General features: G+C 38.3%; 1 protein-coding gene across 1 annotated transcript in view; it reads right to left on the reverse strand.

The window, feature by feature from the left end:
- HECW1 (HECT, C2 and WW domain containing E3 ubiquitin protein ligase 1) overlaps nucleotides 1-10,951 on the reverse strand; it is a 151,880-nt gene extending 140,929 nt beyond the window's left edge. The window contains exon 1 of the mRNA XM_023751008.1: nucleotides 10,843-10,951. The gene's annotated coding sequence lies outside the window, so the exon portion shown is untranslated. The remainder of the gene's footprint in view (nucleotides 1-10,842) is intronic.
- Nucleotides 10,952-17,656: the final 6,705 nt, after the last annotated feature.

The raw sequence follows: 17,656 nt of genomic DNA on the forward strand, positions 1-17,656 counted from the left end.
GGTCAGTGAGCTTCCCCATGGAGGAGCTCTGCTCAGCCACAAGCCAGGCTGATGGCTGCCAGCCACAGCCGTGGGTGGTGGGAACTTCTCCTGCCTCCTCAGCAGCGCTAAGTATGTCCGCCTGCCGCTTAGGTCTGCTCCCCGCTGGCAAGTGGACATCCCCCGAGGGCTGCCGGGCTCCCAGAGGAATGTCTGATTCCCAGCTTAGGCCCCAATCCCTGGGGAGCAGGGCTCAGCCAGCAGATGGTCATCCCCCGAGGGGGTCCCAGACTGTGAGAGGGCACAGGCCCGGCTGAGGAACCCCCCCCCCCCCGAGTGCACAAATTTTTGTGCACCGGGCCTCTAGTCTACACTAATAAAAGACAAACATGCAAATTGACCATACCTTTGCTATGCCTTAAGCCACACCCACCAGCCAATCAGAGCGACTATATGCAAATTAACCCAACCAAGATGGTGGCCGGCAGCCACGGAGCTGGAGCAAGCAGGAGGTTTGGTTGCCCCAATGATGGATGAAGCCAAGCTTCCCAGCTGCCACAGCCGGCTCTGAGCTCCACTCAAAGCAACAAAGTTTCAATTATAGAAGGTAAATAAACCCCAGATACCTGCTTTCAGCCGGCTGTAACCAAGTATTTATAAAAGAAGCCAGACTGAAACTGGTAGCAAGGGCAGAGATGTAAGAAAAGGCAGGCCCAACTCCCACATGTGGAAGCTGAGATTCCACAAGAATGTGGAGAAAAGGGAACCCTAGTGCACTGTTGGTGGGTATGCAGATTTGTGCAGCCACTGTGGAAAGCAATATGGAGTTACCTCAAAAAAATTAAAAATGGAACTGCCTTATGACCCAGCAATTTTACTTCTGGGAATATATCCAAAGAAACTTGAAACGCTAATTTGAAAGAATATATGCATCCCTATGTTCTTACAGTTTACAATGGTCAAGATTTGGAAGCAGCCCAGGTGCCCATCAGTAGATGAGTGGATATAAAAGCAGTGGTACATTTATACAATGAAAATACTACTTGGCAATAAAAAAAAAGAGGAAATCTTGCCTTTTACACAGCATGGATGGACCTTTAGAGTTTCATGCTAAGTGAAATAAGCCAGTCAGAGAAAGACAAGTACCCTATGATTTCACTTATATGTGGAATGTAATGAACAAAAGAAACTAACAAATAAAAGAAAAACAGACTTGTAGACATAGAGAACATACTAACAGAGTGAAGGGGTTGGAGTGCTGGATGAAATAGTTGAAGATATTAAGGAAAGAAAAAAAAGCCTCATAGACACAGACAACATTATGGGGATTACTAGATGGGAAGTGAGGGGGTCAGGAAGAAGAGGTTAAAGGGGGAATAAATGGTGATGAAAGGAAACTTGACTTGGGGTGGGGGGGGGTGAACACACAATACATTATACAGATGATGTATTATAGAATTGTACACCTGAAACCTATATAATTTTATTAACCAATGTCACCCCAATAAAAGTAATAAGGATTTAAAAAAATAAAGTAAAATTTAAATTATTTTTAATCCAGGAAGATAGAAGCAAACAATTGTTTTTATCATACCCTTAATAACATAAAGCAATGACAGAATTGAGGTCAAACATACCATTTTTAGCTGATAGAATAGATGGGTTAAATTTTTCTATGAAAATTCCTCAAAGTAGGTTAAAAAACAAATATGACAAAATAAATCTCACATAAAGGTTACATATACAATAAAAAATAGATTAAAAATGAGAAGTAGTCAAAATAGAAAAGGGGAGTGAATGCATTAAAGTAACATTTGCAATCAGATTAGCAGATAGAAATTGAGACTTAAAAATACCAACAAAGCAAAAAAAATTATAATTAATTATTTTATATTGATGTTAATTATCTATAAAGAAGTTTTACAAGTCAAAATGTGTATAATAGCCTTAATCAAAATGTTAACATGTGTTAAACACAAAGAAATTGTGTCTAATATCTTTTTAAGGTGGCTTAAGCATATTTGAATTAGATTGAAGAGAGTAATTTAATGCACATATGGTTAGAATAATATGATGGAAAAGTTTAATTAATTGACATACATCAAACATTTAAAATATCAAACAGATGTGTTTTATTTAACCAGTCATGAAACACTAATAAAAATGAACTACATACAAGGTTATAAAATAAACTTCCAAAACATTCAAAGTAAGACATTTTATACTTCATGTGTTATAATATACTAGAGGCCCAGTGCATGAAATTCGTGCAATGGGGGTGGGGGGATAGGGGGGAGGTCCTTCAGCCCAGCCTGTGCCCTCTCGCATCCGGGATCCCTTGCTCCTTATCGCCTGCCTGCTCGCTCCTTACTGCTCAGCTCACTGCTCCTTAGCAGCAGGCTCCTTACTGCTCGGCTTGCTGTTCCTTAGAGCTGCTGCAGAGGCGGGAGAGGCTCCCACCACAGCCACTGTGAGCCGGCTTCTGGCTGAGTGGCACTCCCCTAGTGGGAGCGCACTGACCACCAGGGGGCAGTTCCTGTGTTGAGCGTCTGCCCCTGGTGGTCAATGTGTATCACAGCAACCGGTCATTCTGCCGTAACAGTTGCTTAGGCTTTTATTACATAGATTAATAGATTAAAACATCTTTGTAGTCCCTCAAATTTTCTTCTGTAGAATAAATATTCTCTAGTTCAGTGGTTCTCAACCTTCCTAATGCCACGACCCTTTAATACAGTCCCTCATGTTGTGGTGACCCCCAATTTCATTGTTACAAATTGAACATAATTAAAGCATAGTGATTAATCATAAAAACAATATGTAATTATATATGTGTTTTCCGATGGTCTTAGGCGACCCTTGTGAAAGGGTCGTTTGACCCTCAAAGGGGTCGCGACCCACAGGTTGAGAACCGCTGCTCTAGTTCTTTCTTCCTAGGTCTTAATTGCAAAATCTCAAATCTTGCTGGTACACATTAGCCAGGTCTTAAAATTCTTTTGGTGTGAAAACTGTTTCCTCCTGGAAGACAGCCAGTAATCACCAGTACCTGGCCCTAAATTTTCTGTGTGGAGATAATGATGGGAGATGAAGGACAAGCATCATCTTTTGAGGCTCCTGCCTCAGGTAAAACTTTGCAAAGCCTTGAGCAAGGGAAGCTCCTCTTCTCTAACAAGAGAGTGGGGCGGGGGGGGGGGGGGGGGGGGGGGGGGGGAGGGGGATGTGCCAGGGAATCAACCAAAAATCACATTTCCATGTCTCAGGGTCCCACTCTTTTACTATTACAGACCTAACTTTGGCATAGGTGACCCATCAAGGATGTGCATTTAGTCTCCAATGCAGCACTCACTTATGATAAGATCCCCATAATGATTTGGGTCCATTTCTGGGTTCTCTGTTCTGTTCCATTGATCAATATGCCTGTTCTTGTGCCAGTACCAGGCTGTTTTTATTATAATGACTATAGTTTGATAGTATAGTATTGTGATCCCTCCAACTTTGTTCTTCCTTCTCAATATTGTTACAGCTATTTGGGGTCTTTTTTTGTTTCCATATATATTTTTGGAATATTTGTTCTATATCTGTGAAATATGTTGTTGGTAATTTAATAGGGATTGCATTGAATATTTAGGTTGCTTTGGGTAGTATGGACATTTTAATAATGATAATTCTTCCAATCCCTGAACACAGTATATGCTTCCATTTGTTTGTATCTTCCTCTATTTCTTTTCTTAATGCAGTTTTCCAAGAACAGGTCTTTTACCTCCTTAGTTAAGTTTATTTCAAGGTATCCTTTTGTTGTTACTACAATGGTAAATAGATTTTTTTTTAGTTTATCTCTCTGAGAGTCCAATATTGGTGTATAAGAATGCCCTTGATTTCAGGATGTTGATTTTATATCCTGCAACTTTTCCAAATTCATCTATTAGATCTAGTAAGTTTTTGGTGGAGTCTTTAGTGTTTTCTACATACAATATAATGACATCTGCAAATAATGACAGTTTTAATTCCTCTTTTCCAATTTGGATGCCTTTTATATCTTCTTATGGTCTGATCACTATGGCTAGAACTTCCAATACTATGTTGAATAAGAGTGCTGAGCCTGGCCGGTGTGGCTCAGTGGTTGAATACAGACCTATGAACCAGGAGGTCATGGTTGGATTCCCCATCAGGGCATATAATTGGGTTGTGGACTGGATCTCCAGTAGGGAGCATGCAGGAGGCAGCCCACCAATGATTCTCTGTCATCATTGATTTTCTTTATTCCTCTCTACCTCTCCCTTCCTCTCTTTGAAATAAATACAACCCTTTTCTTAAAAAAAAAAGTGCTGAAAGCAGACATCCCTGTCTTGTTCCTGATTTATGGGAAATGCATTTAGTTTTTGCCCATTGGATATGATGTTGGCTGTTTTTCATACGTATATGGCTGTTACTATGTTGAGGTATGATCCCTCTATTCCCACTTTGCTGAGAGTTTTTATCATAAATGGGTCCTGGATTTTATCAAATGCTTTTTCTGCATCTATTGATATGATCATGTGATCATGTGATCTTCACCTTTCATTTTATGTGATGTATCACATTTATTGATTTGTGGGTAGTGTACCAACCTTGCATCCCAGAATAAATCCCACTTGATCATGGTGTATGATTTTTTTAAATGTATTTCTGGATCCGAATTACTAATGTTTTGTAGAGGATCTTAACAACTATATTAAACAGGTATATTGGCCTATAATTTCCTGTCTTTGTTGTGTCTTTATCTGGCTTTGGTATTAGGATTATGTTATCCTTGTAAAAAGAGCTTGGAAGTCTTTCCTCCTCTTGAATTTTTTGGAATAGTCCGAGAAGGATAGGAGTTAGTTCATATTTGAATATTTGGTAAAGTTAACCTGTGAAATCATCCATTCCAGGACTTTTGTTTGCTGGAAGTATTTTGATTCTTGCTTCATTTTAATAGGATGTTATTGGTCTATTCAGGTGTTTTGCTTTTTCCTGATTTCATTTTGGAAGATTATGTTAGTAGGAATTTGTCCATTTCAACCAGTTTGCCCATTTTGTTGGCATATAATTGTTCGTAACAATCATTTGTATTTCTGTGATGTTTCTTGTTACATCTCTTACAGTTCTGTTTATTTGGGTCTTCTCTCTCTTTAAAATGTTTGTATTGATTTCAGAGAGGAAGGGAGAGGGAGAGAGAGATGGAAATATCAATGATGGAGAGAATCATTGATTGGCTGCCTCCTGCACGTCCCCTATTGGGGATCAAGCCAGCAATCCGGGCATGTGCTCTGATGGGGATTCAAACAGTGACCTCCTGCTTCATAGGTCAATGCTCAACCACTGAGCCACACCAGGTGGGCTCTCTGTTTCTCAATAAGTCTGATTAGAGGTTCCTCAATCTTGTTTACTATTTTAACCATTTTCAAGTGTACAATTAGTTCAGTAACAGTTAGTGCACTCACATTGTTGTACAACCATCACCACTGTCCATTTCCAGAACCTTTTCATCATCCCAAACTGAAACTCCGTGTCCATTCATAAGTTCCCATTCCCCTTTCCCTCTATTCTCTGGTAACCACCACTCTTTCTATTTCTATGAATGTTACTATCTTTGGTACCATATATAAGTGGAATCATACAATATTTGTCGTTTTGTGCCTGACTTACTTCACTTAGCATAATGTCTTCAATGTTTATCTATGTTGTAGCATGTGTCAGAATTTCATTCCTTTTTAAAGCCAAAAATATTCCATTGTATGTATATACCCATTTTGCTTATCCATTCATCCATCAGTGGACATTTGGGTTACTTCAACTTTTTGGCCATTATGAATAATGCTGTTATGAACACAAGTCTGTAAATATCTCTTTAAGACCCTGCTCTGTCCTTTTCAGTGTATTACCAGAAGTAAAACTGGTGGATCATATAGTAGTTTTATGTTAATTTTTTCAGAACCTCCGTATCGTGTTGCATAGCAACTGTACCATTTTACATTCCCACCAACAATGCACAAGAGTTCCAATTTCTATACATCCTCCCAACTCTTGTTTTCTGTTTTTGTTTTGTTTTTGCTTAGTTCACCTTTCTATTTATATTATACATTTATGCTCCGAATATAAAATTTAGGCTGTAAGATAAAATTTCAAGGACCAAGAAGACTTGTTGAGACATTTTCCCCCAGTTTTTAGAAAATAATGCTTTTCAGGGAAAAAATAATCTTCACATTCATATTTCTAATTATAAGAGCGCTATTTAAGACACATTGCTTGTTTTATCCATTTGACTGTGGAGTGTAAGTTACTCCTGAGAGCCAGATAAAAAGTGTCACTCCCCAGTAAGGATCTGCCAGGACATTGGCAGTATATTCTTTCAATATTTCCTGGGAGAGAGAACGTGCTCTTTAGAATGCATAGAATCAACATTGTCACAGACAGACTTTATATCCAAGAAAAAGCTCTGAAATATGGATGGTATTGAGGCATGTCCAGGAAAGATGTCACATGGATCTTCTCCGATCTTCTCCCAAATCTCTGAGTCTATATGGCCTTCTCTTTTCACACATTGTGTGTGTGTGTGTGTGTGTGTGTATGTGTAGAAAACATAGGACTCAGTCTATTTTGCTAGACTGTAGCTACAGAAATATGAAATATAATCTGATATAAGAAAAATATGGGATAAGAGGGGGGACTCTGTAGGGAGTGCTATTTCAATTCTTCAGTGGGGTTTTCAAATAGCCCCTAACCAGAATGTAGCTGCCATTCAGTAATATTAAGCTACTTTACTTTATACTTTCTGGCAATTAGGAGACCCTTGAGTTCAGTATACAATAATCATAATAAAAATAAAAATTTTGAACACTTATTTGTGCTAGGTAGACACTGTTCTATGTGTATTATTTATTTAATCTTCACAATAAACGTATGAAAGAGACATTATTATTCCCATTTTCAAATGAGGGAAACTGAGATAAAGAGGTTGAAAAATATATCTAAATATATGTGAGCCACCTTTGCTGGGAATAATGAGAAAAATAAGAAACTGTGTGCCAAGACTACAGAAAGTGATAAAGTATGACAGAACTTGAGTAGAGTTTTTGCCTTGGGATAAGTAAAACTTGAATTTAGAAGAGTATTCATGTGCATTTATAAAAGGTGTTGCAGTATGCACGTAGGGGCTACATCTCTGGGACCACCAGGAGATAACGATGAGTTATAGAATCAGAGTGGTAAAAGAGAAAAACAAATTTTATTAATTAAAATCTATGTAGCTGATAACAAAGGAGACTTGAATAGAACAGCAGCCATTTCCTGCTGGGCTAAAAGATTTGTGTAGGAAAATTTGGGAGTAGGAGTTAAGGGAAAGCTGAATTACTATCCATAAAAGTGAGGAGAAAAACTATTTTGGTTTCCAAGGCAATATGGGTGGGAGGAAGTGAGGAACAGAAGAAAGAGAAAAGTCAGTGTGATAATGGAAATGATATAGGCTGGAAAACTGTTACTAAATCTTCCTACCATCTCAATAATAGCCTGAAATACATCGAAACAGTCCACCGGATCATCCCCAGCACAGAGGGCGGGGGAGATGTGCGATGGGGTAATGGTGATATCTGCTCTATCAAGGACGTTTACTGTGGATTTAGCAAATTTTTCACAGATTATTCACATTTCCCTATCCTACAACTTTCCCAGATCTGCCAGTTTTGATTCTTCTGTCTTTAGTAATTTTAATTTCTCTAATTTGAACTCTTGGTTCCTTGTTCCACATAAGGATCTAGATACTTGCAGTTTTATTGCTTTCTGCCTCTCCTCCAGCTTCTGTAATCAGGACTGGAGTCTTTGGGGTCATGCTGTCTCAGGGAGGACTCGCAGCCCTGGTTCCTGCTGCCTCAGAATGTCTTGTCAATTTTCCTCTTGGAGTTATGAGACCCGGACAGGCAGCAAGTAATAAGATGCTTACCAATGGAAAGTTTAAGAACAAAATTGTTGAATTAAGGCAATCTCAGACAAGATGAACTAAGAAGTATTAACTTTTGCAACAGTGACAAGCAACCCCAAGACATCTGAGTGACTTAAAACAACAACAAAAGTATGTTTTTGCTTAAGTTACATGAGTGCTATAGATCTGTTCCAGTTCTGCTGGCATTGATGCACTCTTCCAGGCTTTGTTCTGTTCTGGCACCCAAGTTGAAGAAGTTTCTATATAAAACATGCTATTCTCATGGCAGAGAGCATGAATGCAAGAGGGCCAGGACCAACCCATGTAGTGTAAAGTTTCTGGTTAAATAAAGCTATTGTCATGCATATTTGCAATCCATTGGCCAAATCACATCTGGGCCAAGTCTAGATCACATATCCTCCTTTCCTCAGATGTAGGACAGATATCTCTTAGCACAAGGTAATGATACATAATCCTATTTCAGGGGAAAAGCAAATACTTAGAAATAATACCATAGGGAATATAGGTTAGGGGAGGGGGTTGGAAGAAAGGGTCCCAGTTACCAGAATAAAGTATAAAACAAGACTTTGCCCACAAGGAATGGGCAATAACTCAATTACTAAATGAGAAAGGGGTCTAATGAATTCACATAACTAAAAGTCCAGATAGAGTTGAGCAATGCTAACTTTATGCTCACAAATAATGTTGCAGGAATCACTTTTTTCACTGTTTCATGCAGCCTCTTCTATACAGTTTCAAAATGGCTCTAGAAACTCCAGATTTGCAGTTTACCAACTTAACAACCTCAAAGGAAAGAAAAATGCTCATGTACCAATAGTTCTAGAACAATCCTGAGGTTAATACTCATTGGTTCGGATTGACTGTCTTGTTTCACATGCCAAAAACTAGTTCATATGTCAAGAGGTATGGGATAGTTACCTAGGCTTGGCTCACACACTCACACCTAAAAATGAAAGCAAAATTAGCCACACTTGAAAACACTCGGGCAAAGCTTGTGGAGAAGTCCTCCCAAGGGAATTTGAGGGGCTCTTACTGGAATTCTGAAGGTCCCACCAGGCCACTAGGAAGAACTATTGGTTAACTTAAATTTATTCTTGCTAGGCATAGGAAATACAGTCTCACCAACAAAGATTTTTATAGGGCTAGAACTAAGGAATTCAAATAGAGCTCTGGTAATGTGTGTGTAATTTTGGAAGTGGGGAATGAGTAGGGTAGGTGAAATGTGCTTTCCATAAGTTGTAAGACATGAAGTGGGTATTTTCCAGTAAATTGTTTAATGGAATATTTCAGTCCTTCTCTGAGACTGATTTTCCCAGAGCAGTTGTAACCACTAGCTTGGCTCTTGATTTCAGGTTGAAGTCTGGGTAAATACCCATTTCTTAGTGGGAGATAAATGTTTGGCTGGTAAAAAGAGCAGATGTCTACTACATGGGTAATAGGGCTAGCGTAAGGCCAGCTATTAGGCTGACTTAACGTGGAGTCAATTAGATCACTAATCCAAGGCCCCATATAGCCCTCTTACCTGATAACAGGTTTAGTTTAGGTCAAGAGCTAAGTAAGTGTCAAGAATTTTGAGAAGCAGTTATTGACCCTTCAATGTTGGTTGAGAGGCATTGACTAAGCAGGTCACATGAGTGATACTCCTGAGTTGTTCCATTGGTCACTGAAATCTCCTCAGACGCTTCCAATTTTCTTTCTATCCCTGAAAGCTATAAATAGCATTTGCATTTCAGGGAGACCAGGAAGAAGGTTTTAGGATGTTAGAGAACAAGACAAACAGTAGGTGGGGGTGGACAGTGTGTGATCAAGGAGGGAGTAAAATGTTTCCTTTTAAAATGACCTGGGGGTCACTATATAAAGAAGCCACCAAATTTATTTTTCTTTCACTCATGTTAATGTCTCTTTCCCCCTCAACAGAGTCATAGATGAGTTTTAGAAAACTTGAAGTTCTCATTAATTCCTATGAGTTCAGAAAAATTCTCAATTTCAATGTTTAGTGTTGCATCCCCTAATTTATTTCTGAGAAAAAATATAATTTTTCTTTCTTTGACTGTCAGAGAATCTTAACAAAGAATGCTAAAATAATAGGACCCAGGCCACCCCTGTGAGGTAAAAAAAATCTCAACAGTCACCATTCTCAGAGGTGCCCTTCCCTGTTTGGACTTTACTTTTAAATCCCTTTGTTCCTAAATTGTTCCTGTTTTTCTCATGCTTTTGGAAAACAGTTAACACCATTTAAGGGGCTACTGGCAGAAGCAATGAGACTCTTTTATCCATTTTTCCAATGTCTCTCCTGAGGAAGCCTCACGTGAGGCAGTCACATACCTTGATTGTTGATAGTAATGATTTGGTGAATTCCACCAAAAAGGCCAATCTAGAATTAAAAAACATTTTTCGAAAGGTAAGTGAAATTTTAAAATGTATTTTTCTGGTATTTAATGGTAGTGTTACGTATTAGGTTCAAATTTGCAAAAATTAAAAAAAAATGTAGCAAACACTGCTTCATAGTTCTCTTCGACTCTAGCACTATTATGATGGTCCTGTTTTTATACTGCTGTGCTCAGCACCACAAATTGAGTCAGCAGCTTGTGTTAATTGTATTCTGCTAATGTGTGCATAGCTTGGCACCTGTTCACTTTCTAATAAGGGCACAATGAGAAGCTCAATTCCGCCCCTGTGCACCGTGTGCAGCATTCCCTTAACGGAGAGGGAGAGCTGGGGGCCACGTTTTCTTTACTCATCCACAACTGACCAAAGAAATCATATCCCTTTCCACTGTGGTCTTTCCACTTTTAGCTGTTTTTCAAAGCTAAAAGCTGAATGGACATCTGTTGAAGGAATTAACAAGATTTCTGATTTTATTTTTTAACAAAAATAGAGGTGTAAATGTTGGAAAGCGAAACACATACCTGGTTTGGGGTATCATCAGGATAGGCTTTTTGTCTTGTGCCCTTTCAACAGGTATCTATTACACGTCCAACCTTCTGATTGTGCACGTCTCTTCTGTAATTTTGAGTGTTCATTGCCTAGCCTCTGCTGGCCAAGGGTAACATGAAAGTAAAACAGAAAATTAATGAAAATAATAGATTTACTGTGCACTAGAAACATTTGGTATATCACAAGTACGACACAGTAAGTCCATGGTAAATATTAGAAACTACTTTGATTAGCTATGGACAGGATTAAGGAAGATTAGCAAGAATGAAATTGGAAAATCTTGACGTTGACCAGATGTCTGTGCCCCAGATGGAAGCCATGCTGCTTCTCTCCTCCCATTTCAGGTAGAGAGGTAAAAATGCCTGGAAGATGGGTAGCTGTCTCAAAGAGCCACGAGAATGCATGACTCATTGCTCTCAGCCTAAACATTCTTTGCTTCAACCTAAGCCTTATTAGCAGGGTAGCCAGATAATTCATTGTCAGAATATGAGTAAGAGTTTCCTTTTTAAGTCTGGGTTTCCTCCTCTGTGGAATGAACAAATCCTCCCAGTTGAGCTCAAATGCCGCTTCTAGTTCTAAAATTTGATTATTCCTTTTATTTAGTAATTTGTCCTCTAAAATAACTAATGAAATTATTTTAATATCCCATGAGAAATAAAGCCCAATTATTGTTAAACCTTCTTAAGGATGATTAAAGAAGGATGAACTAATATTCTACTTTACACATCTTATATAATAAAAGCCTAATATGCTAAGTGTCTGACCATTCGTTTGACAAGTTGCTATGATGCACACTGACCACCAGGGGGCAGATGCTTCAACCGGTAGGTTAACTTGCTGCTGGGGTCCTGGCCGATGGGGACTGGGTGAGACAGGCTGGACATGCCCTGGAGCCCTCCCGTGGTCCCTTCACGGCCTGATCGTGCACCAGTGGGGTCCCTCGGCCTGGCCTGCACCCTCACAATCTGGGATCCCTCGGGAGATGTCGGGGAGCTGGTTTTGGCCTGATCCCCGCAGGCCAGGCCGAGGGACCCCTAGTAATAACATAACATTAAGGAAATAACCAGGAATAGAATACAAATCCACAAATGACTTCAAGTCAGTTTAGAATCTGGTTTTAGCACAGTGCGTGGTATAAAGGGCAAGAATAGACATTGGAGTCAGGCAAACAGGAATCTAAATTCCAGTTCCATCTTCAAAGGCCCAACAATAGATGAGTGGATAAAAAAACTGTGGTACATTTACACAATGGAATACCATGCAGCTGTAAAAGAAAGAAGGATCTATTACCCTTTGAGACAGCACGGAGGGACCTGGAGGATATTATGCTAAGCTAAATAAGCTAGGCAGAGAAAGAAAAATATCACATGATCTCACTTATATGTGGAATCTAATGAACAAATAAACTGACAAACAAAATAGATCCAGAGTCATGGAAGCATGGAATAGACTGAGGAATCTCAGAGGGAAGAGGTGGGAAGAGATTAACCAAAGAACTTATATGCATATATGCATTGCCCATGGTTACAGCAATAGTGTGGTGAAGGCCTGGGGTGGGGAGGGAACCAGGTGAAGGGGGGGACAATGAGAGAGAAAAAAGGGGGAACTGTCATGTTCTCAACAATAAAGATATATTAAAAATAGACAGAAAAATTTGAATGCTAGAAAAAATATAAAATTTGCTTGACTGTACCACAAAGATGAAAGACTCGCACACTGAACACTATAAAACACTGCTGAAAGAAATTTCAAAAGACATAAATAAATGGAAAAGCACCCATATTCATAGGTTGAAAGACTTAATATTGTTAAAATGTCAATACTACTCAAAGTAATAAAAAAATTCAATGCAATTTCCATAAAAATTCCAAGGACTTTTCTTTGCAGAAATAGAAAATTTCATCCTAAAATTCAAATGAAATCTCGAGACCCTAAATTGCAAAGACTATCCTGAAAACACACAAAAGAAGTTGGAGGACTCACGCTTCCTGATTTCAAACTTTACTACAAAGATTTACTAATCAAAACATTGTGGTAATGGCATAAAAACAGACATATAGACCAGTGGATCATGATAGCATAAAAATTCGCTTAATGGTTCCAAGACTATTCAATAATGAAAGGACAATCTTTTGAACAAGTGGAGATAGGAAACTGGATATCTACATGCAAAAAAATGGTTAGACCCTTACCTTAAACCAGACCCAAAATAGGACAGAGCTAAAACTATAAAACTCTTAGAAGAATACCTAGGGGGGAAATTGCATGACATTGGATTTGACAATGATTTATTAGATATGACAACAAAAACACAGGCAATAAAAGAAAAAAATAAAGTGGACTTCATCAAAATTTTTAGAAGCCTTTTATGCATTAAAAAAACATAGTAAAAAGGCAACCAATAGAAGGAACTAATATCCAGAATATATAAAGAATTCTTAAAACTCAATAACAAAAAGACAAACAACCCAATCTAAAAAAGGCAAAGAACTTGAGTGGACATTTCTCCAAAGAAGACACACAAATGGCCAATAAGCACATGAAAAGGTATACAAAATCACTAATCATTAGAGAAGAACAAATGAAAACCACAATGAGATACCATGTCACATCCATTAGATTGACCATTATTTAAAAGCAAAAACAAAACAAAAAAAGAAAACAAGTGTTGGGAGGATGTATAGAAATTGGAACTCTTGTGCATCATTGGTGGGAATGTAAAATGGTACAGTTGCTGTGCAACACGATACGGAGGTTCTTAAAAAATTAACATAAAACTACTATATGATCCACCAGTTTTACTTCTGGTAATACACTGAAAAGGACAGAGCAGGGTCTTAAAGAGAGATTTACAGACTTGTGTTCATAACAGCATTATTCATAATGGCCAAAAAGTTGAAGTAACCCAAATGTCCACTGATGGATGAATGGATAAGCAAAATGGGTATATACATACAATGGAATATTTTTGGCTTTAAAAAGGAATGAAATTCTGATACATGCTACAACATAAACATTGAAGACATTATGATAAGTGAAGTAAGTCAGGCACAAAACGACAAATATTGTATGATTCCACTTATATATGGTACCAAAGATAGTAACATTCATAGAAATAGAAAGAGTGGTGGTTACCAGAGAATAGAGGGAAAGGGCAATGGGAACTTATGAATGGACACGGAGTTTCAGTTTGGGATGATGAAAAGGTTCTGGAAATGGACAGTGGTGATGGTTGTACAACAATGTGAGTGCACTGTTACTGAACTAATTGTACACTTAAAAATGGTTAAAATAGTAAATTGTATGTTGTGTACATTTTACCATGATAAAAATAAATCTGCTTGAAGTTGTAAACCCTGAGGACTAAGAAGGGCTCCTGATTGTTACCTGGGCTAAAAAAAAAAAAAAAAAAAAAAAAAAAAAAAAAAAAAAAAAAGTAGAACCTAGCAACTATTTCTGCACAAGGAACTTTCACACAAACTGCACTTCACTGAAACGCCTTGCACTAAATTGCCTGCCTCTGCACAGCTAGACTGCCTGCCTGCCCTGTGTAACTGCCTTCTGAGCTAGTCCTCATAAAGAAGTTCCTGGAACCCTCGTGCACTGTTGGGAATGCAGATTGGTGCAGCCACTGTGGAAAGCAGTATAGAGTTACCTCAAAAGATTAAAAATGGAACTGCCTTTGACCCAGCAATTCTACTCTGGGAATTTAACTGAAGAAACCTGAAACACGAATTTGAAAGAAATATGTGAACTTATGTTCCTTACAGCATTATTTACAATAGCCAAGATTTAGAAGCAGCCCAAGCATCCATCAGTAGACAAGTGGATAAAAAAGCTGTGGTACATTTGCACAATGGACTACGACTTGTCTGTAAAAAGGAAGAAAATTTCACCCTTTGTGACAGCATGGATGGACCTGGAAAACATTATGCTAAGTGAAATAAGCCAGCCAGAGAAAGGCAAGTATCATATGATTTCATTGATATGTAGAATTTAATGAACAAACTGGACTACCAATCAAAACAGAGACAGACTCATAGATAGAGAGCATACAGACAGCTTTAGGGGGTGGGGGTGGGGTGGAAGAGGGTATAGAGGGGGAAAAATTAATTTAAATTTAAAAAAAAAAAAAATAAATAAAACAAATAAAACAAAAGAAGTTCCTGGAGTCCTACAACCTTAGGATTTCCCCAATCAGAGCTGTGCAGCTCTGATCTATTCTGACCAATCAGGGACCATGGGTGGGAACTTCTGTCTATATAGGCCAGCTTCCCTCTGACTGCAGAGTGCACTTTCCATGAAAGACTGAATTTCCAGTTTCTGGGGCAAAACTGAAAGGTCTCCCCAGAGCAGAACTGAACAGCCTCACAACCTTGCTGTTTTCACAGCAGCTGTACTGTAGCACTATCAAGATACTGTTCCACAGCAGTGCTGTTTTCACAGCCATGCTGTATTACCGTCTAGTTGTTTGCACTAAAGAAAGTTTCCTTGCCCAGCTGGTGTGGCTCAGTGGTTGAGCATCGACCTATGAACCAGGAGGCCATGGTTGGATTCCCAGTCAGGGCACATGCCCAGGTTGTGGGCTCAGTCCCCAGAAAGGTGCGTGCAGGAGGCAGTCAATCAACGATTCTCTTATCATTGATGTTTCTCTCTCTCTCTCTCTCTCTCTCTCTCTCTCTCTCTCTCTCTCTCTCTCTCTTCCTTCTTCTCTGAAATCAATAAAAATATTTTCTTTTTTAAAAGAAAGCTTCCTTCTTCACCGCACCCCAAATGGGGGATTCCTTTTGGCATTTGAATTGACACCAACAATCAGCAGTTGACAAAGTTATTACAGACCTGACAAAAATGTAAAGATTGCTAAGTCAAGTCTAAAAGACAGCAACAAAAATTAAAACCAAAGCAAAACAAAGAAAAATCTAAAACCAAAAAACAGAAAGGTAAGCTTATCATTGGGGATGTCTTTTTGCCCAGGGACAATTGCCATTGCCAATCCAAATCAATATTTCCACAGCCTCATGGAGTTTCAGAGAAAAAAGTAAGACTTTAAGACCACTAAAAGTGAGATTCCCTCATAAACTACATATGCTCTGGTTTGGGCCCTAGAGGATTGTACCCTAAGATTAAGCAACACTTGAGAGTAAACTAATGCTAATTCAGACTATATACCAGCTTCAAATCATCTGAGAGTGGCCCAGAAATTTTAAACACTAAATATGATATGACATGAGACTGGATGGTTAAGACCCCACAGGGACTTGGCAAAAGCAAGTGAAAATTGTCTTTGGAGGAAAATGACATGACTCCAGGCCTCAAATAACTTCTACACTTTTCCAAATACAATTTTGAACCCCTCTGCCACAACAACCACACCACCAAAAAAAAAAAAAAAAAAGTAAGAATAAGAGTCAATACTACATCAAGGAGAACCACCAGAAACAACAGACATTAGAAAGAAATATACAGAGCTCCAGACTTTGGAATTAGTAGACATGCACTTTAAAATAAATAATCTTATTTTGTCCATAAGCAAAACAAGTTTTAAATATTTCTGCACAGAACTAGAAAACAAAAAAATATGTCTTTTAAAATAATAAGATATAATTATAGAAATAAAAAACATCATTCACAAGAATGAACTCAAAATGGATAAAAGACTTAAATGTAAGCAGCAAAAGCATAAAAATCCTAGAAGAAAACATAGGCAGCAAAATCTCAGACATCTCTTGCAGCAATATTTTTGCTGGTAAGTCTCTGGGGGCAAGGGAAACTCAGACAAAGATAAGCAAATGGGACTACATCAAGCTAAAAAGCTTCTGCCCAGCAAAAGAAACCATCAACAAAATGAAAAGAGAACCCACTGTATGGAGAATGTATTTGCTAATGACATATCTGATAAGGGGTTAATTTCCAAAATATATTTTAAAAATAACTTATACAATTCAACACCAGGAAGACCAACAATACAATTAAAAAATGGGCAAAGGACCTAAATAGACACTTCTCCAATGAATCATACAGATGGCCAATAGACATATGAAAAAATGCTTAAGGTCACTAATCATCAGAGACATGCAAATAAAAACTACAATGAGGTATCACCTCACACGTATCAGAACGGCTACTATCAATCAATCTACAAACAACAGTATGGAGTTTCCTCAAAAAATTGAAAATAGAACTGCCTTTTGACCCAGCCATCCCACTTCTGGGAATATTTCCTAAGAATCCCAAAACACCAATCAGAAAGAATATGCATCCCTATGTTTATAGCTGCATTACTTACAATAGCCGAGACCTGGAAACAGCCCAATGCCCACCAGCAGTGGTACATTTTAAAAAGCTATGGTACATTTACACAATGGAATACTATGTAGCTGTAAAAAAGGTGCTTTTACCCTTTGCCACAGCATGGATGGAGAGTACTATGCTCAGTAAAATAAGCCAGTCAGAGAAGGACAAATACTATGATCTCACAAATATGTGGAATCTAATGAACAAAATAAACTGATAAAAAATGGAACTAGAAGCATGGATCCATGGGACATACTGGTTGGAAACAGGGGAAAATAGGGGTGAATGGTTAAAGAAGGTGAAGCGATTAGGTAAAGAACATATATATAGGCATACACCATGGACACGGACAATAATTTTGTGAAGGCCAAGGGAGGGGGAGGCAAGGGTGTATGGGGGTAGGCAGGAAAAAGAGGAACATCTGCAATTATGTCAACATTGAAATTAAAAAATAAATAATAAAATTTAACAAAAGAAAATCTATCATTAATA

The sequence above is a fragment of the Myotis lucifugus genome, unplaced genomic scaffold (assembly GCF_000147115.1).
Source record: "Myotis lucifugus unplaced genomic scaffold, Myoluc2.0 scaffold_18, whole genome shotgun sequence".
Classification (NCBI taxonomy): domain Eukaryota; kingdom Metazoa; phylum Chordata; class Mammalia; order Chiroptera; family Vespertilionidae; genus Myotis; species Myotis lucifugus.